Source organism: Nothobranchius furzeri, chromosome 9 (assembly GCF_043380555.1).
Source record: "Nothobranchius furzeri strain GRZ-AD chromosome 9, NfurGRZ-RIMD1, whole genome shotgun sequence".
Classification (NCBI taxonomy): domain Eukaryota; kingdom Metazoa; phylum Chordata; class Actinopteri; order Cyprinodontiformes; family Nothobranchiidae; genus Nothobranchius; species Nothobranchius furzeri.
Genome location: NC_091749.1, coordinates 55662079 through 55674103, shown reverse-complemented (window position 1 = coordinate 55674103; position 12025 = coordinate 55662079). Strand labels below are relative to the sequence as shown.

General features: G+C 44.1%; 1 protein-coding gene across 1 annotated transcript in view; it reads right to left on the bottom strand.

The window, feature by feature from the left end:
* Positions 1–11587: 11587 nt before the first annotated feature.
* Positions 11588–12025, bottom strand: part of cdc42se2 (CDC42 small effector 2) — an 8557-nt gene continuing 8119 nt past the window's right edge. The window contains exon 5 of the mRNA XM_015952890.3: positions 11588–12025. This exon is cut by the window's right edge and continues 70 nt beyond it. The gene's annotated coding sequence lies outside the window, so the exon portion shown is untranslated.

The following is a 12025-nucleotide window of genomic DNA, read 5'->3' as shown; positions in this document are numbered from 1 at the left end:
GCGGTACCGGCTAGATATAGTCGGACTCACCTCGACACATTGCATTGGCTCTGGAACCCGAGACCTGGAGAGGGGTTGGACACTCTACTTTGCTGGAGTTGCTCCGGGTGAGAGGCGGAGGGCTGGGGTTGGCTTTTTGTTAGCCCCGAGACTCTCTGCCTGTGTGTTGGGGTTTACCCCGGGGGACAAGAGGGTAGCTTCCTTGCGCCTTCGGGTCGGGGAACGGGTCCTGACTGTTGTTTGTGCTTATGGGCCAAATATCAGTTCAGAGTACCCACCCTTTTTGGAGTCCCTGGGACGAGTGCTAGATAGTGCTCCATCAGGGGACTCCATTGTCCTGCTGGGGGACTTCAATGCTCACGTGGGCAATGACAGCTTGACCTGGAGGGGTGTGATTGGGAGGAACGGCCCACCTGATCAGAACTCGAGCGGTGTTTTGTTATTGGACTTCTGTGCAAGCCGCAGTTTGGCCATAACGAACACCATGTTCGAACATAAGGATGCCCACCGGTACACTTGGTACCAGGGCAGCCTAGGTCACAGGTCGATGATAGATTTTGTAGTCGTATCATCTGACCTGCGGCCGTATGTTTTGGACACCCGAGTGAAGAGAGGGGCGGAGCTGTCAACTGATCACCACCTGGTGGTGAGTTGGATCAGATGGCAAGGGAACATGCCGCGTAGACCTGGCAGACCCAAACGCATAGTGAGGGTCTGCTGGGAACGCCTGGCAGAAGAACCTGTCAAGACGGTCTTCAACTCCCACCTCCGGCAGAGCTTTGACCACGTCCCGAGAGCAGTGGGGGACATTGAGTCCGAGTGGGCCTTGTTCCACTCTGCGATTGTCGAGGCGGCTGTTGCTAGCTGTGGTCGTAAGGTGGCCGGTGCCAGTCGTGGTGGCAACCCCCGTACCCGCTGGTGGACACCAGAGGTTCGGGGAGCCGTCAGGCTGAAGAAGGAGGCCTACAGGGCGTGGCTGGTCTGTGGGTCTCCGGAGGCAGCAGACAGGTACCGGATAGCCAAGCGGGGTGCAGCAGTGGCAGTTGCCGAGGCAAAATCTCGGGCGTGGGAGGAGTTTGGTGAGGCCATGGAGAAAGACTATCGATCGGCTCCAAAGAGGTTCTGGCAAACTGTCCGGCGCCTCAGGAGAGGAAGGCAGCAACTCGCTCACACTGTTTACAGTGGGGATGGGGAGCTGCTGACGTCAACTGAGGCTATAGTCGGACGGTGGAAGGAATACTTTGAGGAGCTCCTCAATCCCACCAATGCGCATTCCGAGGAGGAACCAGAGCTGGGAGGCCTGGGGATGGACTGTCCGATCTCGGGGGCAGAAGTTGCTGAGGTAGTCAAACAACTACACAGCGGCGGAGCCCCGGGGGCGGATGAGGTTCGTCCTGGGTATCTCAAGGCTATGGATGTTGTAGGGCTGTCATGGTTGACACGTCTCTACAACATTGCGTGGTCATCGGGGGCAGTTCCTAGGGAGTGGCAGACCGGGGTGGTGGTCCCCATCTTTAAGAAGGGTGACCTGAGGGTGTGTTCCAACTATAGGGGGATCACACTCCTCAGCCTCCCTGGAAAGGTCTACGCCAAGGTACTGGAGAGGAGGGTCCGATCGATAGTTGAATCTCAGATAGAGGAGGAGCAATGTGGTTTTCGTCCTGGCCGTGGAACTGTGGACCAGCTCTATACCCTTGCAAGGGTGATGGAGGGGGCATGGGAGTTTGCCCAACCAATCCACATGTGCTTTGTGGATTTGGAGAAGGCTTATGACCGTGTCCCCAGGGGCACCCTGTGGGGGACGCTCCAGGAGTATGGGGTGGGTGGCTTTCTGTTAAGGGCCATTCAGTCCCTTTACCAGAGGAGCGTGAGTTTGGTCCGCATAGCCGGTAGTAAGTCGGACCTGTTCCCAGTGAGGGTTGGACTCCGCCAGGGCTGCCCTTTGTCACCGGTTCTGTTAATCACTTTTATGGACAGAATTTCTAGACGCAGCCGTGGTGTGGAGTGTGTCGAGTTTGGTGGCAGGAGAATCTCGTCTCTGCTTTTTGCGGATGATGTGGTCCTCCTAGCTTCATCCAGCTCTGACCTTCAGCTCTTGCTGGGTAGGTTCGCGGCCGAATGTGAAGCGGCTGGGATGAGGATCAGCACCTCCAAATCTGAGACCATGGTTCTCGACCGGAAAAGGGTGGCTTGCCACCTCCGGGTCGGGGGAGAGGTCCTACCTCAAGTGGAGGAGTTTAAGTATCTCGGGGTCTTGTTCACGAGTGAGGGTAGGAGGGATCGGGAGATCGACAGGCGGATTGGTTCGGCGTCTGCAGTGATGCGGACGCTGAGCCGATCTGTCGTGGGGAAGAGGGAGCTGAGCCAGAAAGCCAGGCTCTCGATTTACCGGTCGATCTACGTCCCAATCCTCACCTATGGTCATGAGCTTTGGGTAATGACCGAAAGAACGAGATCGCGGATACAAGCGGCCGAAATGAGTTTCCTCCGTAGGGTGGCCGGGCTCAGCCTTAGAGATAGGGTGAGGAGCTCGGACATTCGGGAGGGACTCGGAGTAGAACCGCTGCTCCTTCGGATTGAAAGGAGCCAGTTGAGGTGGTTTGGGCATCTGGTCAGGATGCCTCCTGGACGCCTCCCCGGGGAGGTGTTTCGGGCATGTCCTGCCGGCAGAAGGCCCCCGGGTCGACCCAGGACACGTTGGAGAAGTTACATCTCCAATCTGGTCCGGGAACGCCTTGGGGTCCTGCCGGAGGAGCTGGTGGACAAGGCCGGGGAGAGGACGGCCTGGAGCTCTCTAGTTGGGATGCTGCCCCCGCGACCCGGACCCGGATAAGCGGAGGAAGACGACGACGACGACTCTGTATTGACTTTGAGACAAGAAAAGAGAGAGAGATGGGATCGTTTGAGAATCTTTAATTTCGTAATTATAAATTCTAAACAATCTACCAGGACTAACTCTGTGATGGATGAAAATGGATGTGGATGTTGTGTTGGTGCGTGTGTGTGTGTGGTTGGTTCAGACTCTTTAGGATGACGTCATTGAATCTGGTAGTCTTTGTTATGACTAGATATCACGAGGCTTATAAAGTGATGACATGAGCCGCTATTTTGCTGTGTACGTACCCAGTGGGGGGCCTCCCAGGTAGATCAGGAAATGCCAGGTCCAAGAACCTCGGATGTACGCTGGAGCTGTCGGTGCAGCGGTCGCAACGTTTCAAAGCCCGTCTGGAGGGTCGACCCCGGTACCGTTCGGCGGCATCAGCAGGTGCTCTTATTTTGAAAGGACGTCGTCTGGTTGTTAAACGACGAAAATCTCCAACTTCACAGTTCTTAGTTTAAAGACGAAAACACATCTGGCCAGGCTGTGCTTTTCTTTAGGATGACGGTGACTAGAACTGAAGTCAAAATGGAACTGACTTTAAAATGGCGTTGCCTTGTTTTATATCTCTGAATTGTTGAAAGTTTTAGTAAAGCGGATTGGATACTTTAAGTCAACAAGCCAGATTCTCCTGCGGCAGCCGAAAGCTCTGATTGGTTGGAACAATGTGTCATGCGTTTCTATGGAGATGAGAATCAGTCTGTCTGTGTAATAGTCCTGTTTTCATTAAACATAAATCATGACATATTTATTTCACAGATCATTCACTTGATTATTATTGATCAACATCTGTTTCGAATAGCTTTAATCACAAATTAAGTACTTTGATTATTGAAAAGCGTTCTTCTTCTCCTTCGGACTCTTCTCCTGGAATGTAAACAGTCTGAGGAACACCCGACCTTGGCGTTTTCATACACGGGTGTAACTGTGCACAGGGGACAGCTGTGTGGAGCTGAAAATAATGAACTTCATAACCTTACAGGAGCTAAGCTAACGGAGGTAGCAACCTAGCTACAACCGGAGTTAACTGTGCACAACACCAGAGCTTCTGAGTCAGAGATACGACGGGCTGACCGCTGGGTAAAACCGGGTGGAACACAGAGGTCTCAGAGACCTCCACAAGATGGCAGCCGCACAGCAGACAAGCGCAGCTGCGATCAGAGATGCGCAGAGCTGCCGCTGGGGAGAACCGGGTGGAAAACATCGGTTTCCTTCCGAGAGCTCCACAAGTCGGCAGCCCACGCAGCAGACAGGAGCCGCGGCAACCTGAGATGCGCCGAGCTGCCGGTGAAGGGAGGGAGTCCATACCGATAGTCGGAACCCAGCTCCACCAACATGTTATATTTCAACCCATTTTCTAAAGTGCCGCATTACGTTAAATGCACTGGGTTTTACCCTATTACATTTAAATTTCATGGTTAAACAGTACATGTTAAAATCTAGGCTCAGCTAGTGCAAGAGCAGCAGTGACCTAAAATACATAAATAGAATTTTACTTACCGAAAAAAATGGAGACTCCTTGGATGCTCTATTAGTGCATTTAATACCACATCAAGTCATTTTGTCTAACAATTGCACAAATAATATCCAAAAAAGAACACACAAATGCTACACTTAATGGTCTAAGTTGAGAGACTGAAAATCGCGGAACAGTTTTCAGGCGAGGCCGAGGCTCAGGCTGAGGCCTTTTGCCGGAGCTAGCTCTGTGGTCACGTGGGTCTGAGGCGGCGGTCACGTGGGTCTGATGCTCATTAATTATACAGAATTTTAGACTTTTAATACACTTAAACAGAAGAGTGACAAAAAGAATTCACCCCCCTCAGAGTTGTCATGAGTGTAAACTAGATCTACTAAACCTAAAACATGTTTTGGTACCAGGCTGTAAACATGTTTATTTCTGCTGTGAAATTGTTATTTTTAACATGGGAGTCTATGAGGATTTGCTCGCTTCTGACACCATGCCCCCAGCGGATGAGGGTGGAGCTGCAGTTCATTTCACTTCCGCGTTGGCTTCAATTTCATACCAGAATTTTATGAGGGCTTGGCTGCTACACAGCACTGCACTGGACAGCACGTTGTACTGGAGTGTTCCACTAGGGGGCGCACTAGACTACTCAGACCGGAGAGAGAGAGCTGGGTTTGTGGACACAACCAAAACAAACATGGCGTCGATAGTAACCGGTTCATTTTCAGTTCACAACAGATAAAGAGACAGCAGCTGTATCAAAGATGGTTTGAAAGACCTCTAAACGGAGTCACCACGGTGAGAAAAAGAAAAAAGAAAACTCAGTTCCAGTCACAAACACTTTATTCAAAATTCAATCATTTGTAATATTTAAGTAGTGCATTTTAAACCTATATCATCTTACTCAGGAACTCCTTTCCCCCAAGCTTTTTAACTCCTTGCTGTGGACGACCGGTAGGACCGAAGAGAGCAGGACTAACAAATAACTCAACACAACCAAACTGTCGGATCAGATCTGGTGTAAATATTGCTGATATATTTTCAGATTTTCTCGTTTTGATATATATTTTTAAAATATTGTCTTACGGTTCCTTTGTCTGTGTTTTTTCTTGCTCAGACCTTTTATTTTCTTTTTCTTTTGACCTGTCACTAAAAAGTAAACAGTATTCCTTCAGTCAGTAGCAAAATGTTTATTTCTTCTCATCCTGCAACAATTCTGAGGTTACCCAGTTCCCTTTTATGAAGAGTAACACTGCATGTCTGATAATTTGAATTCAGAGTTGTCTGCAGAATGATGTGAAACTCCTTAGTAATGACCGCATGCCCAATGGTTTGTTGTGGAACTGGTTCAGACTTGCTTCCTGTTTGCAAATGCCTTATACATTCTTTATGTATGACTTGGTGTGTATGACCCAAGCCCCCACAATGCAGCTCTAAAATTGAGTCAAACCCGGAAAGGAAATAAATTGCAGCTCCACCCTCATCCGCTGGGGGCTGGTGTCAGAAGCGAGCAAATCCTCATTGACTCCCATGTTAAAAATATCAATTTCACAGCAGAAATACACATGTTTACAGCCTGGTACCAGAACATGTTTTTTGTTTAAATGATCTAGTTTACACTCATGACAACTCTGAGGGGGGTGAATTTTTTTCTCACTCTTTTGTTTAAGTGTATTAAAAGCCTAAATTTCTGTATAATTAATGAGTATCTGACCCACGTGACCACAGAGCTAGCTCCGTGGAAAGACCTCAGTAGAGCCTCGGTCTGGCTTGGAAACTGTTCCGGGATTTTGAGTCTCTGTGTTTGTGTATTCTTGTTTGGATATTATTTGTGCAATTGTTGGACAAAATGACTTGATGTGGTATTAATTGCACTAATAGAGCATCCAAGGAGTCTCCACTTCATTATTTTCGGTAAGTAAAATTATATTTATGTATTTTAGGTCACTGCCGAGCTGAGCTTAGATTTTAACATGTACTGTTTAACCATGAAATTTAAATGTAATAGGGTAAAACCCAGTGCATTTAACATGATGCTGCACTTTAGAAAATGGGTTGAAATATAACATGTTGGTGGAGCTGGGTTCCGACTATCGGCTTGTGGAGCTCTCGGGAGACCGATTTTTTCCACCCGTTTCTCCCCTGGCTTCACGGCTTCTGTTTGCTGGGCGGAATGCCGGCTGTTTCTCCCTACAGCTCGGCGCATCTCTGTCTGATCGCGGCTTCTGTGTGCTGCGAGGGCTGCCGGCTTGTGGAGCTCTGGGATGGAAACCTTTCCACCCGGTTCTCCCCAGCAGCAGCTCTGCGCATCTCAGATCGCAGCGGCGCTTGTCTGCTGTGCGGCTGCCGGCTTGTGGAGGTCTCGGAGACCTCTGTGTTCCACCCGGTTTTACCCAGCGGTCAGCCCAGCGTATCTCTGACGCAGAAGCTCTGGTGTTGTGCACAGTTAACTCCGGTTGTAGCTAGGTTGCTACCTCCATTAGCTTAGCTCCCACCTCCGCGTTAGCTTTGGGTTAGCTTCAGGTTAGCTTGTAGCTAGTTCGACCGGGTGTCGTCAGTTGATCCCAGCCTTACAGCCCCACCCTCAGCTCCTCCTCTCTTCCCTTTTGTGGAATTGTCTGGGCTTGACGGAACCTGTGACACGGTCAAAATGGCGGTGGTGGCCACCTCCCACTTCAACTCAAAAACGTGTTATTGGAGCCTATGGAAAGGAGATGTCCAGTGTATTTATGTCGATGGTATGACCTGGCGCCTTTATGTAGGAGTGTGTTACATAATCTTGGCTAAACTGAAGTATAAATAGTCTCATTTCTGGATTTACATAGAAGGCCCAAAGCCCAGGTCCCTAACAACATACATTTTGAATTTTTTCTTCTGTCACAAAAACACACACAAAAAAAAATCCATGCAATTAATGACAAATTGTGACATTTAAAAACACATAATGTAAGAATGAAGTAAGGATGACATCCTGTGGTCAGAATTAGGTACTGCAGTCCATTTCCAAAGCACACCAGTCACTTTCTCACTCCCGTTTTAAGTTTCATTGTTGTTGGCAGTCAGAGCCAGAAGATTCTAGATGATGAGCAAATACAAGTCATACTCAGTAAGTTAGGTAGCTAAATACAGTTCACTGTAATATCGAGTTGTTGGTGACTGAAAAACAGCAGCTCGAGATATTGTTAGAGCCAACTACTTTTTCTAATTCATTGTTGGTATCTCAACGTTAGGCTCTAGCCTTCTTTACCTGATATTATAGGAAAACAAAAAGATGCCGTGGCATTTTAGGGGTGCAAGAAATAACTTCTGGGTCGCTCCTGTTGCTGGCTTAGGATCTTTGCCAAACACTGCTGCATTTGGCAGGCCAGTGTCGAATTACAAATGCAGACGCTGCAGCAGACTCAGCAACCCTGTTAGCACAGATTGTAAACAAAGACTACATCCCTCTTTGACCTTTTTGAAAGGGAAAAGCTGTTAACCACCCAGCTGACTGAGAATGAGAGCACTCCTCCCAATATGATTAAGACATTAGACTGTTTTGAGAAGTCTTACATATTGTACCTTTAAAACTAGTTAATGAAATGATAATAATAAAATTTATTTGTAACGCACTTAGGGCTGCACATATTGTAATTACATCGTTATCGCGATATCAGCATGCACAATATGCATATCGCAAAGAACAGATAAATTGGGCTGCATGGTGGCGCAGTGGTTAGCACTGTTGCCTCGCAGCATGAAGGTTGCAGGTTCGAAACTCGGCTCGACTGCGGCCTTTCTGCGTGGAGTTGTGTGTTCTCCCCATGCATGCGTGGATTTCCTCCGGGTACTCCGGTTTCCCCCACAGATCACAACATGCCCTATAGGTTATACATTGCAAGTCGCTTTGGATAAAAGCGTCTGCTAAACGAATAAACATAAACAAATACCACAACGAATGGTCAGCTCAAATGTTTGCTACACATAACGCATTCTGTCAATCAAACGGAAGCATGTTTTTTTTAAACAAATCAAATAGAGCTCTTCACCTGTTTGGCCAATCGGGTGGGTTCTCATAGGTCAGATGCAATCTCAAAGTGCTACGTGATACCCAAATTCCTCTTTGGTTATGCTAGACTCAGACTAGCAATTAGCTTGTCAGTCCCGTCAGATTTAAACCAGGGCTATCTACAAGACATTAATTTTTCATGACCATTCTATATATAACTTATTCAAAACATCTGAAAAGTTTCTTTAGTTATCAAGACAAAATTAGAAAACTACTGGATTAAATATATAAGCCCTAGATCAGGAGTGTCAAAAATGCGGCCCGCGGGCCGGATCCGGCCCGCAAGCGGGTTAAATCCGGCCCGCGAGATGGTTGTGTAAACTTTATTTTCATACTTTACAATGTAGAGTGAAAATAAACGTATCTTTGTGAGCAAGTTTTCTCTTTAATGAGTATAAATAAAACAAAGCTGCGCTCAAGGCTCACACAAGAACTTGAATCACATCCTAAAGTTGGCCGCCACTCAGGATGTGACTTCTGATATTGATGTGCTGGTGAAAGCTAAAAGGTGTTAAGTAAAATGAGTCAAATATACTTTAAGTGCTGCATGAAACTGATCTTGCCATGTGATCTGTAAGCTCTTTGAATCACTAAGGAATGTTTTTTTTATTTGTTGATTTTTTTTTTTTTTTTTCAAATTTTCAAGTACACATCAGGTGTTGTACTTGTACTATTTTGGATACTGTCCTCAGGCTCCAGCCTTGTTTTATATTGATTGTATTAAAACAAAGAAAACAATCTGAAGTTGTTTTTAATTTACCTGTCCGGCCCACTTGGGACTAGACTTCCCTCAATGTGGCCCCTGAGCTAAAATGAGTTTGACACCCCTGCCCTAGAGGGACTAGTTTATAGTTTTTATTGATAACAGTACACTAATAATTGAAAACAAATCATAAATATGGAAGTAATTTATACCTATAAACTGGAACAATCCTGTAATTATTGTCGACTGCGAAAACAAATGAGACAAGAAATACACGTTATAATTTTAATGAAGGGTATTTATAGCACTAAAACTTTATTGCAGCTTTTTATTATGCTTCACCCAACAGCACTCCTCCCAACACTTTTCCTGTGAATCAGTCATGTGTGACTGTTTAAATGCTGCAAGAACCCTCCACGGTTGACACACTTGCATTATTGACTGGTAGTTTACTTGTTTTTTCAACTAATCCTTTATTAATAGTATTTAGCAGTGACATTCTTTGCAATTTTTAACATCCCCTTTGAAGTGAAACAAAACACACCCTGATGCAGTTGGTCGGACAACATATAACATTTATTTGTTACTCTGAAAAATGCAGAAAAAACATGAACTTCCCTTTAAAGTGGGAACTATCATTTGATCCTGAGGGGAAAAGAAAGAAAGAAAAAAAAAAAAACGTTGTGCCATTTCTACCTTCCCTGTAATGTTCCAACAGAAAAGTACACAAAATATGCATCCATCTGAATACATCATTCAATTCCATTCAGTTCAAAAATACTTTATTAATCCCAGCGGGATTTCATGGAGACGTCACTTTTATACATCACATGTTTATAATTTCATCATAAAATAAGTCCTATGGCAGGTGCCACTTTTCTGTCACATTCAATCAGCCCACTAGCACAGCCTGCTGGTCACACAGTATACTGCAATGCCAGTGTGACTACATCCTGCAGGATTTAGCCCAAAGATGAAAAATAAACAGTGTACAAATGTTTGGATGGGTTCGAACAGTAATAACTTCAGAGACACGAGACAAAAATCAGACCAGCGTGACAAGATTCATTCTGTCGGGGAATAAACGGGCAAACAGGAGGATTAAGGCTGTGAATTTCTTATGTGACAAACTATTTTCTGATGCTCGGTACCAACATCAAGGATTTCATTCTTTTTGTACCATAAATATATATTTTTTAGCATGCTGCACGTAATACATTCAATACATTTTGTTCAATCATAAAATGAGCACAAATGACAATCAATCACACTTCTAGGATGGAATCAAAGCCTGCTGGCATGTTTTAACCTCTGGTTAATTTTCTTAACGAATGCTGATTTAGAAGTTTGAAACAAACAAAAATTATATATATATATATATATATATATATATATATATATATATATATATATATATATATATATATATATATATATATATATATATATATATAATATATACATATATATGGTATACGTATGTATATATATATATATATATATATATATATATATATATATATATATATATATATATATATATACATATATATACACATATATACGGTATACATATGTGCATGTATATATATATATATATGTATAATATACATATACATATATATATATATATATATATATATATATATATATATACACACACATACGTATAACGCTACATGAAGAGGTCTCTATGTTAACAAAATGACGGTAGTTCCAACCTGATCTCTGATATAAATGACAGCCAGCATAATTTGACAACAGCGGAATTAGATTTACTTTTCACCCAAAAGAGGAAAATTATTTGTGCTTGAAGACAAAGGATTAAAGTCACGGAGTGAGGGGAAACCATTTGTGCCGAGAAGACTGGAAGGGTTAGTACCGACAAAATGTTACCATCACATGAATCAACGATTTTAAACTTATTCCCAAACACGTCAACAAAGATGGGTGGTTTTAAATAAATGTAATTTAGCATCTGTTAAGAGTCACAAGAGTTTGTTTTACAATGAAGGACTACCACAGTTTCCAGAGGGCACAAACCCTGTCATGTGAGCAAAAGGACAAAAGCTAAAACGATTAAACTGGAAGATGTGCTGGTGAAGATACAATCCGCTTTAAACCAGTCATGAATAAGTGTGTGAATTTTGCCAACTGCATTAAATTAAACCCACATTTGAAAGAGAGTTTGCACTTGTGATCTGGTTAAGCCAAGTTCCAATTTTTGGTCAGCAAATAAAAAATAAGCATTTAAAAGATACATTTTTTGTAAAATGCAAAGCTCAGTATTTGCAACAGGCTTCCAAACAAACATTTTAAACAAAAGAAATCATGACTTTGGTAGGCAAATTAGGACCTTTATAGTTTCAAATTCTATGTTTCTTTTTCATTAAATCTATTAAAATCATGGTTATATTCAAGGAGAAATTCCTAAGCCAAGTGAGGGTGTACAACAAACGGTCCAGTGTATCCACTCGTTTCAAGTTTAGAACAAAACAGCAATCTCCAACCCTGAAAAGCAACTAAGAGAATCAAAGGAAATTCTCAGAATGTGATTATTTTTTTGCGTCGCTACCTCCACCTGCTCTTGGGTTAACCTCTGAGGAGAACTAGGAAGGAAACCAAACGTTTCACTCTGCAGTGTGGCCCAGCCACCATGAGGTCCGTTTTACAAATCATACAATAAATTACAGGCATCCAACAGGCTACAACAGCAATGATTTGTTTGTTTGCTCTTGCATACACACAAGCATACATCTAAGCTATCTAAACCTGCGGATCTACTCCTAACATTTATTCTTTACAGTGCAACAGTATGGCAGCAAATGAGTAGCAGTGCTTTAATAAAAAAAAAAAAAAAGAATGAAAAATAAAATATATACAACAGCATGGAGAAGCGGTAGTTTCATCTTTTGGTCCTGTGTCCATTAT